Source organism: Anguilla anguilla, chromosome 17 (assembly GCF_013347855.1).
Source record: "Anguilla anguilla isolate fAngAng1 chromosome 17, fAngAng1.pri, whole genome shotgun sequence".
NCBI lineage: Eukaryota > Metazoa > Chordata > Actinopteri > Anguilliformes > Anguillidae > Anguilla > Anguilla anguilla.
Window position 1 is genome coordinate 17,091,209 of NC_049217.1, and position 12,080 is coordinate 17,103,288.

Below are 12,080 nucleotides of genomic sequence, written 5' to 3' on the forward strand. Positions count from 1 at the left end.
AACAACCCCGTTGAAATAAATGAGCAACAATGTGTTTGAAGACTTTTTTGGAAGAAATATATGTCAGTGGAAAATCAGAAAAATACATAAGGCTATAGGCTTATGTCCAAAATGTGAAAATAATGCAATAAATGTAATAATGCAATTAATTGATTTGGATCAATGGAAAATCATCTTTATTGAACAACCACGGTGAAATAAATGAGCAACAATGTGTTTGAAGACTTTTTTGGAAGAAATATATGTCAGTGGAAAATCAGAAAAATACATAAGGCTAGAGGCTTATGTCCAAAATGTGAAAATAATACAATAAATTAAAAAATGCAATTCATTAATTCCAATGCATGGGATATCATCTTTATTGAACAACCCCGGTGAAATAAATGAGCAACAATGTGTTTGAAGACTTTTTTGGAATAAATATATATCAGTGGAAAATCAGAAAAATACATAAGGCTATAGGCTTATGTCCAAAATGTGAAAATAATGCTAAATCTTTAAAAATGCAATTCATTAATTCCAATGCATGGGAAATCACCTTTATTGAACAACCACAGTGAAATAAATGAGCAACAATGTGTTTGAAGACTTTTCTGGAGAAAAATCAGTGTCAGTGGAAAATGAGAAAAATACATAAGGCTATAGGCTTATGTCCAAAATGTGAAAATAATGCAATAAATGTAAAAATGCAATTAATTGATTTGGATCAATAGGAAATCATCTTTATTGAACAACCCCGGTGAAATAAATGAGCAACAATGTGTTTGAAGACTTTTTTGGAAGAAATATATGTCAGTGGAAAATCAGAAAAATACATAAGGCTATAGGCTTATGTCCAAAATGTGAAAATAATGCTAAATCTTTAAAAATGCAATTCATTAATTCCAATGCATGGGAAATCATCTTTATTGAACAACCCCGGTGAAATAAATGAGCAACAATGTGTTTGAAGACTTTTTTGGAAGATATATGTCAGTGGAAAATCAGAAAAATACATAAGGCTATAGGCTTATGTCCAAAATGTAAAAATAATGCAATAAATTAAAAAATGCAATTAATTGATTCCAACGCATGAGAAATCACCTTTATTGAACAACCACAGTGAAATAAATGAGCAACAATGTGTTTGAAGACTTTTTTGGAAGAAATATATGTCAGTGGAAAATCAGAAAAATACATAAGGCTATAGGCTTATCTCCAAAATGTGAAAATAATGCTAAATTTTTAAAAATGCAATTCATTAATTCCAATGCATGGGAAATCATCTTTATTGAACAACCCCGGTGAAATAAATGAGCAACAATGTGTTTGAAGACTTTTTTGGAAGAAATATATGTCAGTGGAAAATCAGAAAAATACGTAAGGCTATAGGCTTATGTCCAAAATGTGAAAATAATGCAAATAATGTAAAAATGCAATTAATTGATTTGGATCAATAGGAAATCATCTTTATTGAACAACCCCGGTGAAATAAATGAGTAACAATGTGTTTGAAGACTTTTTTGGAAGAAATATATGTCAGTGGAAAATCAGAAAAATACATAAGGCTATAGGCTTATGTCCAAAATGTGAAAATAATGCTAATAATTTAAAAATGCAATTCATTAATTCCAATGTATGGGAAATCATCTTTATTGAACAACCCCATTGAAATAAATGAGCAACAATGTGTTTGAAGACTTTTTTGGAAGAAATATATGTCAGTGGAAAATCAGAACAATACATAAGGCTATAGGCTTGTGTCCAAAATGTGAAAATAATGCAATAAATTAAAAAATGCAATTAATTGATTCCAACGCATGAGAAATCACCTTTATTGAACAACCCCGGTGAAATAAATTAGTAACAATGTGTTTGAAGACTTTTTTGGAAGAAATATATGTCAGTGAAAACTCAGAAAAATACATAAGGCTATAGGCTTATGTCCAAAATGTGAAAATAATGCTAAATTTTTAAAAATGCAATTCATTAATTCCAATGCATGGGATATCATCTTTATTGAACAACCCCGGTGAAATAAATGAGCAACAATGTGTTTGAAGACTTTTTTGGAAGAAATATGTCAGTGGAAAATCAGAAAAATACATAAGGCTATAGGCTTATGTCCAAAATGTGAAAATAATGCAAAAAATGTAAAAATGCAATTAATTGATTTGGATCAATAGGAAATCATCTTTATTGAACAACCCCGGTGAAATAAATGAGCAACAATGTGTTTGAAGACTTTTTTGGAAGAAATATATGTCAGTGGAAAATCAGAAAAATACATAAGGCTATAGGCTTATGTCCAACATGTGAAAATAATACAATAAATTATAAAATGCAATTCATTAATTCCAATGCATGGGAAATCATCTTTATTGAACAACCCCGGTGAAATAAATGAGCAACAATGTGTTTGAAGACTTTTTTGGAAGAAATATATGTCAGTGGAAAATCAGAAAAATACATAAGGCTATAGGCTTATGTCCAAAATGTGAAAATAATGCTAAATCTTGAAAAATGCAATTCATTAATTCCAATGCATGGGAAATCACCTTTATTGAACAACCACAGTGAAATAAATGAGCAACAATGTGTTTGAAGACTTTTCTGGAGAAAAATCAGTGTCAGTGGAAAATCAGAAAAATACATAAGGCTATAGGCTTATGTCCAAAATGTGAAAATAATACAATAAATTAAAAAATGCAATTAATTAATTCCAATGCATGGGAAATAATCTTTATTGAACAACCCCGGTGAAATAAATGAGCAACAATGTGTTTGAAGACTTTTTTGGACGAAATATATGTCAGTGGAAAATCAGAAAAATACATAAGGATATAGGCTTATGTCCAAAATGTGAAAATAATGCAATAAATTCAAAAATGCAATTAATTGATTTGGATCAATAGGAAATAATCTTTATTGAACAACCCTGGTGAAATCAATGAGTAACAATGTGTTTGAAGACTTTTTTGGAAGAAATATATGTCAGTGGAAAATCAGAAAAATACATAAGGCTATAGGCTTATGTCCAAAATGTGAAAATAATGCTAAATTTTTAAAAATGGAATTCATTAATTCCAATGCATGGGAAATCATCTTTATTGAACAACCCCGGTGAAATAAATGAGCAACAATGTGTTTGAAGACTTTTTGGACGAAATATATGTCAGTGGAAAATCAGAAAAATACATAAGGCCATATAGGCTTATGTCCAAAATGTGAAAATAATGCAAAAATTTAAAAATGCAATTAATTGATTGCAATGCAATAGGAAATCATCTTTATTGAACAACCCCGGTGAAATAAATGAGTAACAATGTGTTTGAAGACTTTTTTGGAAGAAATATATGTCAGTGGAAAATCAGAAAAATACATAAGGCTATAGGCTTATGTCCAAAATGTGAAAATAATGCAATAAATTAAAAAATGCAATTCATTAATTCCAATGCATGGGAAATCATCTTTATTGAACAACCCCGGTGAAATAAATGAGCAACAATGTGTTTGAAGACTTTTTTGGAAGAAATATATGTCAGTGGAAAATCAGAAAAATACATAGGCTTATGTCCAAAATGTGAAAATAATGCAATAAATTAAAAAATGCAATTAATTGATTTGGATCAATGGAAAATCATCTTTATTGAACAACCACGGTGAAATAAATGAGCAACAATGTGTTTGAAGACTTTTTTGGAAGAAATATATGTCAGTGGAAATTCAGAAAAATACATAAGGCTATATATAGGCTTATGTCCAAAATGTGAAAATAATGCTAAATTTTTATAAATGCAATTCATTAATTCCAATGCATGGGAAATCATCTTTATTGAACAACCCCGGTGAAATAAATGAGTAACAATGTGTTTGAAGACTTTTTTGGAAGAAATATATGTCAGTGGAAAATCAGAAAAATACATAAGGCTATAGGCTTATGTCCAAAATGTGAAAATAATACAATAAATAAAAAAATGCAATTAATTGATTCCAACGCATGAGAAATCACCTTTATTGAACAACCACAGTGAAATTAATGAGCAACAATGTGTTTGAAGACTTTTTTGGAAGAAATATATGTCAGTGGAAAATCAGAAAAATACATAAGGCTATAGGCTTATGTCCAAAATGTGAAAATAATGCAATAAATGTAAAAATGCAATTAATTGATTTGGATCAATAGGAAATCATCTTTATTGAACAACCCCGGTGAAATAAATGAGTAACAATGTGTTTGAAGACTTTTTTGGAAGAAATATATGTCAGTGGAAAATCAGAAAAATACATAAGGCTATAGGCTTATGTCCAAAATGTGAAAATAATGCTAAATTTTAAAAATGCAATTCATTAATTCCAATGCATGGGAAATCATCTTTATTGAACAACCACGGTGAAATAAATGAGCAACAATGTGTTTGAAGACTTTTTGGAAGAAATATATGTCAGTGGAAAATCAGAAAAATACATAAGGCTATAGGCTTATGTCCAAAATGTGAAAATAATGCAATAAATGTAAAAATGCAATTAATTGATTTGGATCAATAGGAAATCATCTTTATTGAACAACCCCGGTGAAATAAATGAGCAACAATGTGTTTGAAGACTTTTTTGGAAGAAATATATGTCAGTGGAAAATCAGAAAAATACATAAGGCTATAGGCTTATGTCCAAAATGTGAAAATAATGCTATATCTTTAAAAATGCAATTAATTGATTTGGATCAATAGGAAATCATCTTTATTGAACAACCCCGGTGAAATAAATGAGCAACAATGTGTTTGAAGACTTTTTTGGAAGAAATATGTCAGTGGAAAATCAGAAAAATACATAAGGCTATATTCCCCTATAAAGCCTAACTGCAGTAACTACGCAAAGGGTAAAACTGAGAAAAATGGCTTTAAAGTATTTTAACTGGCCAGCCAAATGTGTTATAGGTATATCAGTGATATTGCACTAATTGTACATGTATTCATGAGGTAAATTTTATGCCCAAAAACCATGATGGCTGATTTGACCTTTAACCCCAAAAATGTAGTTACTGCACTTTGCCTTTGCATTGCCTTAAATGGTTCTAAGAGCAATGCAAAAGCAAAGTGCAGTAACTACAATGTTCTCAGCTTTTATATTGTGTTGTCAGTGAACAAAAACTATTTTGACACTGATTTTGTTATAATTGTATTTAACAGTAGGCTATTTAACAACTCTACTTATGGATTTGTGCATGTTTAATTAAGTCTGGACAAATTGAGAATTTTAGACGTTTAGTCTTAATATCATTTCATTTCACTTTTTTACTTATTCACCTATCTAGATAATTATTTTCCTATCAATTAAACTTTGCATCATCATCTTCAATTTCATCATCGTTGTCATCACCACCACTGTTGTTGCCTTGATGACAATCACATTAATAATTTTCATTATCCTTGTCTTTACTATTTAACACAATGAATAAATACAAGGCTACACTGAATCACAGTACAATGTGTTCATTATATTACATGTTTTAAACAGCGGCGTGTTTTGGTGGAGCGCAAAACTTTCCTTTAAACTAATTGATCTCAAACTGTTTTAATTAATTTTCAGTGATTAACAAGCATGCAAACGATCTGACTAATCAATTGGAAAGTGACAGACAGCTTCTTCGCATTGTGTTAGGGAGATTAAATGATAAATGCGATTTAGAAAAATCCGTTTTAATCACTAAGCAGTGGCAGAAACTTCCCTGATTTTCCTTGAGTATCAATACAATTAATCCACAAAATAGGCTACTCAATACTATCATATATAGCCAGCTCTCCCCAAATAGGCAGTTTTAGCGAGTAGCCTAGGCCTTATAGCCTACATTTATTTTCATTTGCAGTCGAAATTGTGCACATTTTTAATCTATATTATTTGCGGATACATGCGCTTCTTTCTCCGCACTCGTATTCCTACAATGCGTAGGCTAGATTGTAAACAATCTTTAAGTGCATGACATGGCATCGGCGATGATGTGAAGTTACAGATGATAATGTTACAGCTACAGGGAGCAGGTAAGATAACGCTAGCTAACTAAACATCGCCTGTCAGTCAGCATATATAGCGAGGCTGACAGGTGTTTTATAATGTGATTGCTAGTTTCTCAACGCTTAATGTCATCGTTACTTAGCCTACCTGGGTATTTTCTTTTCAACACCAGTTCCACTATCCTCTTTCCGCTGGATAGTGCCATCTTAAACAGCTTTGTTGTGTGAGGTTAGATGGGTGAAATCGGCTGGTGGTAGAATCCCAAAGCAGTCGCGTGAGGTAACTTAGATGGGTAGATCGCAAAATCGGCCGGTAGAATCCCAAAGCAGTCCGCAGTAACTTCACTTACTGCGGTCTGCCATGGTTTTGAGTCGGGTTTTGTAGTTACTGCAATTTTTATACCGTTTTTTCTCTAAAACAAAGCAAAATTTAACTCTGAAACTTTGTCACAAGATAAAACAGATATCAAGAAGTTCATTTTTAGTTATAACTCAATTTCGACCAAAATGTAGTTACTGCGGTTAGCCTTTGGACGGCAGTATAGCTTGCTTATTATTTTGGCCTACGCAACACATCAGGCCAAAAAGCCCAGAAAAGAGGCGTGGTTTGGCATGGGGGCTCACATTGTAGTTGGCTAACAAGCTATGAAAACAATACATGGGCTATTCTATTAATTTACAGATTTCCAACTTGATCACTTAGCTAGGAGTTCCCTAGCCACCTAGCTAGGTAGCGAGTATTGCAACAGCCAAAAAATGTACAATGATTAAGCATGATACCTAGTTAATATTCACATTACAATAAAATCCACCTGTTACTGCCTTGTCAGTCACTCTCTTCAAACTCTCAAAAGTTACAGGGGGACAATATTCCCCAAATCTACAACGCCAAGATGACCAAAAATGCATAATCACTCATGATTATGTTACTGCATTATGTTGTTATGTGGGGATCCTAACAAAAGAATCACCATACAACCCATTTCTATTCATAATATGCAATTTTTGAGATAAAAAAAGATTCAATCATGTCCTGTTTTCAAGCTGAGGTCACTCAACGCATCCTCATCCCACCTCTTTTGTATTTTTGGAGCCGTTAAATTTGAAAATGATGAGCTTCTGTAAAAAAACAGTGCATGTGGATTATGGTTATCCAGATTGCAAAATAAAGAAAAGGTGTGTTGGTGTCTTGGGGTGTGTTCACTGTAGGTTGCTTGCTGTGGTAACGGGTGCATTTATTTCGAGCAAAAATCAGTCAAGTTATCTGCTTGTGTCCTGCATTTGTGGTACATATAAAATGAGGAATAATTACATATAAATGAGGAATAATACACAACAAGCTGTTTATTAAAGAGTTTTATAACACAACACAGTGTGTGTTCAAACCTTTTAACGCATACCTCGGAGTGGATTATTCTGTTTACACCAAGGACATTTGCTAAAGATTAAAACATAAGAAAGGGTCATTAATATTTTAGGGCAATTTGCTCTCAAAATTTAAACTTTTTGTTTTTATATATAACATTTTGTCATTGTTATAAAGGTAATACAGTATGTGGCTAGCTAGTCTGAAGAATAAAGGATTCAATTATTTTTTTTACCATTTTTGGCTGCTGTTCTCATGATATAATCAAATACTTCATTAAGTGGCAGGAGTGGCACCCGGTGTGGTCTTCTGCTGCTATAGCTCATCTGCTTCAAGGTTTGACATGGTGTGCGTTCAGAGATGCTCTTCTGCATACCTCGGTTGTAACGAGTGGTTATTTGAGTTACTGTTGCCTTTCTATCAGCTCAAACCAGTCTGGCCATTCTCCTCTTACCTCTGCCATCAACAAGGTATTTTCGCCCAGAGAACTGCTGCTCACTGGATATGTTCTCTTTTTCGGACCATTCTCTGTAAACCCAAGAGATGGTTGTGCGTGAAAATCCCAGTAGATCAGCAGTTTCTGAACTGGTTGTTGGTCTGGCACCAACAACCATGCCACGTTCGAAGTCACTTAAATCACCTTTCTTCCCCATTCTCATGCTTGGTTTGAACTTCAGCAGATCGTCTTGACCATGCCTACATGCCTAAATGCATTGAGTTGCTGCCACGTGATTGGCTGATTAGATATTTGCGTTAACGGGTTCAGTTTGCAGTTGAACAGGTGTACCTAATGAAGTGGCCGGTGAAGAGTGTATATATAGTTGGTTATATCATGAGAACAATGATTCCTAAGTTTCCTAAGCTGTTTGGTATATATATATATATATATATATATATAAACACCAAACAGCTTAGGAAACTCAATGATAAGGTACATAGGCCTATATAGTTACCTAGCCACATATTGCATTATCTTAACGACAAATTTTTTATCACTGTGTGAGACACAGCATAGCTCTCCTCAGTCCTGCACAACTCACCACAACTACTGAGTGTGAGACATGTAGACATGTCTACAATATCAGAAAGCGATCTGGCTTTGACCCAGTACCGTTCTCTGCACAGCAACCGCACTGCAACAGAGAACCAACACAGGCGATCTCCCAGCAGTGGAGTCTCAGTGGAGTCTCAGTGGACTCCCAGCAGTGGAGTCTCAGTGGACTCCCAGCAGTGGAGTCTCAGTGGAGTCTCAGTGGACTCCCAGCAGTGGAGTCTGAGTGGAGTCTCAGTGGACTCCCAGCAGTGGAGTCTCAGTGGACTGCCAGCAGTGGACTCCCAGCAGTGGAGTCTCAGTGGAGTCTCAGTGGACTCCCAGCAGTGGAGTCTCAGTGGACTGCCAGCAGTGGAGTCTCAGTGGACTGCCAGCAGTGGAGTCTCAGTGGAGTCTCAGTGGACTGCCAGCAGTGGAGTCTCAGTGGACTGCCAGCAGTGGAGTCTCAGTGGAGTCTCAGTGGACTGCCAGCAGTGGAGTCTCAGTGGACTGCCAGCAGTGGAGTCTCAGTGGAGTCTCAGTGGACTGCCAGCAGTGGAGTCTCAGTGGACTCTCTCGTTCTGCTTGAGTGATTTGTAGCACGCTAATATGGGGATGCATATGCATGCATCTCTTTATCTGTGATTCATTAAATATGTGCCTGGAAGCCAGCAGAGAATACAGACATTTGATTATGATTCACGCATGAGTAAGATGTGATATCAGCCCCTTTTACTGAGTTTAACTGATTAAGAACAGTGAATTATAATAACAAAATAGAAATATGAAGCTCCCAAGTAATGTACCATAAGCTTATGTAAATACATAAACGCTTCATTCTACTGAATTTGCACATTTCATAACTGCCCTTGACCTTAATTCTTAGTTTTGAGGTTTTCTTCAAATGAACATGATGTTTTTTGGGTTTAAAAGTTTATGGTGAGCCTTTTGCTCATGCAGAACTAGTAAAACAGTCCAGACCAGATAGTGGTGTGAATTAGTGGTGGTACACCAAACAACAACAAAAAAATTCAGTCTTATTTAGCTGCCTGTAGGATTGCACACTCAATATCACACGCACCTCCTCCAGATTAAGCCTGCCTGGTTTCGCAGAGAGTGGGTAGAGAGAGGAGGTACTGTGCTCAGAGGCTGAGGACTCGCGTGCGTTCCCTCATTTATACATAACCTGCTAAGTTTCCCCCCTCTGGAACAGCTGACCGAAGGGGTTTGCATAAGGACAGGGTTTTTGATTTATGGGGAATGTCACACAGCACATTAAAAAGTGATGCTTCATCCTCGGCCTGTTAATATTAATGTGTGCAGGCATGTCCAGTAAGTCCCCCTTTCTTTTACTGGCTCTATGGCCTGCTAAGACCCAGCCGTTCATTTTTGTCTCCTGTAGAGGACATGATTCTGTGGTCTTAATTTCAAAAACCATACATCCATAAATTCTGCTTTGCTGAACCCCTGGGGCGGTTGACGGGGAGCAGTTGTTGGTCGTTGGTTGTTAGGGTTGTTAGGGTTAGGGTTAGGGTTGTTAGGGTTAGGGTTAGGGTTGTTAGGGTTAGGGTTAGGGTTGTTAGGGTTGTGGGTTAGGGTTAGGGTTGTTAGGGTTAGGGTTAGGGTTGTTAGGGTTGTGGGTTAGGGTTAGGGTTGTGGGTTAGGGTTGTTGTGGGGGGGGGGGGGTGGCTGGTTAGGGTTAGGGTTAGGGTTTGGGTTTGTGAGACTGAAAGCTGCTAGCTTACATTCAGATGACTGGTCAGCTGCCTAATGTATGTTCATAAAAACTAGCCTAATCACGGTTGCAACTAAAATGGCTGTCGGAGCTAATATCAGAAGCTAAAGTACAATGCGGTAACAATAACATTTTAATGTTTATTTAGTTTGGAAGCTGGGCTGTACGCATTTTATTGAGGTGCGATCATAGCCGCCAGTAGTACTTGTTTAGCTGTGATCCTATATAAATATCAATAATAAGTCATTATGAAAATACTTTCATAATTATTGTTTTTTATTATTATTGTTTTATGATTAAACGTCTATTACTTGTTGTGCCACGTGTGTCCGCTAATAGCAGTGTGACATCTAGTGATAATTTAATGGTATTTCATAGGAAATGCGCACTGAAAAAGCATTTTACACTGACAGCGTACCTTTCATCCTGCACGGACTCCCACAACCATTGTTAGTGAACCTGAATTAGTGCCAACACTGAATATTTAACTGTGCGGTGATTGTAAAAGGACAGGCTTTGGTGTTTGTAGGGCGCTCTCCTGTGGAACCATCCTCTTCTCTTCTTGTGTACCCACGTTCACCCCAGAGAAGCGCACTACTGTAGCCGCCATAATTCTGCTCTCAGGCACTTCAGAGGGATGACTGTCACGTCTAAATTTATCCTTTTGTGGTGGTGTAGTAGTTATACTGCGGATTAAATCTGCTCAATTCGGTATGAGAGAGCTGCAACAGGTTTCACTGGGATAATAGAGTTACATAATCAGTCTACTCTTACTAGATCATTTGGTTGATTGCAGGTGACAAAACAGGTCTGTTTATTGAATTCTCACCTAGGATCGTACTATGATCGATCACCGAGTTGTGAATTAATTATCTACAAAAGAAAACAAAGTAATAACCGCAGTGTTTTTCCAAGTAGGTTTTTGCACTTTACTACTTCTGAAGTGAGTAGATATTTCACTCGAGTGCAGGCTGAAAAGTAAGAGCTTGTGCGTGATGGAGTTATGGTTTATAACATTTTATGTTTCTGCCGTTGCAAACTTCTTTCAAAGGAAATCATTTATTTTGTCTCAGTGATTTTGTTAAATCAAATGTTTCAGAGGTTTTCAGTTTTCAGCTTAAGGGTCAATTGAACAGTAGAATGAGGGCAAATGAAATTCATCGGCAATTACATCCAGGATTACCGAATCAATCAGTTGCTTGCATTCAACAGGGTTAAGGATGTTTATTCACAAGGTTATTTGACCCGGCTCACGTGATTTTGGGCAACATGGTGGTGCACTGAGCACGGTCACCTCACAGCAAGAAGGTCCTGGATTCGAATCCTCTTTCCGTGTGGACTTTTGCATGTTCTCCCCGCGTCTGCGTGGGTTTCCTCTGGGTACTCCGGTTTCCAAAATTCCTAATCGATCAAACACAGAGAGATAAAGACTGGTGGAGGAGGACCAGCAGCACCAGACTTTACCCCAGCAGAGAAGCTGGCTCCGCCCACTGCCCCATTTTGGAGGGAATCGCCAGGGAACGGACTCTTCTGAGCCGGTTCCAGGGTGCAATGGCAGTCACATTAGCGGTAAGGTACTGCAAATACCGCTGTTTGGAAGCTTCACAGGCCCGACCTCAGTGGTTACAGTGAGTTCTAGTTGCGGGTCATGTGGTACACTGCTGCCTGTGCCCTCAGCAGGGGCGACTGAACCCACTGGAATTTTACAGTGTAATTTTACAACCTGTTGTATTTAACAGCGTTTTGCTGGCCACTGATGCTTGTCCGAGTCGTAATCTGAATATTCCCGCATTCAGATTACAATTCCCAAGAATCTGAGTCTTTTCGGGGTACGAGAGTATCACGTACCAAAGAGGAGGAATATTTAGATGATACTCTACCTGACACTTTCACAGCGTGGGAATATTCAGATATTCCAGAGGTAGTCTCCGGAATTACATTTAGCTCATCTCATGTTTT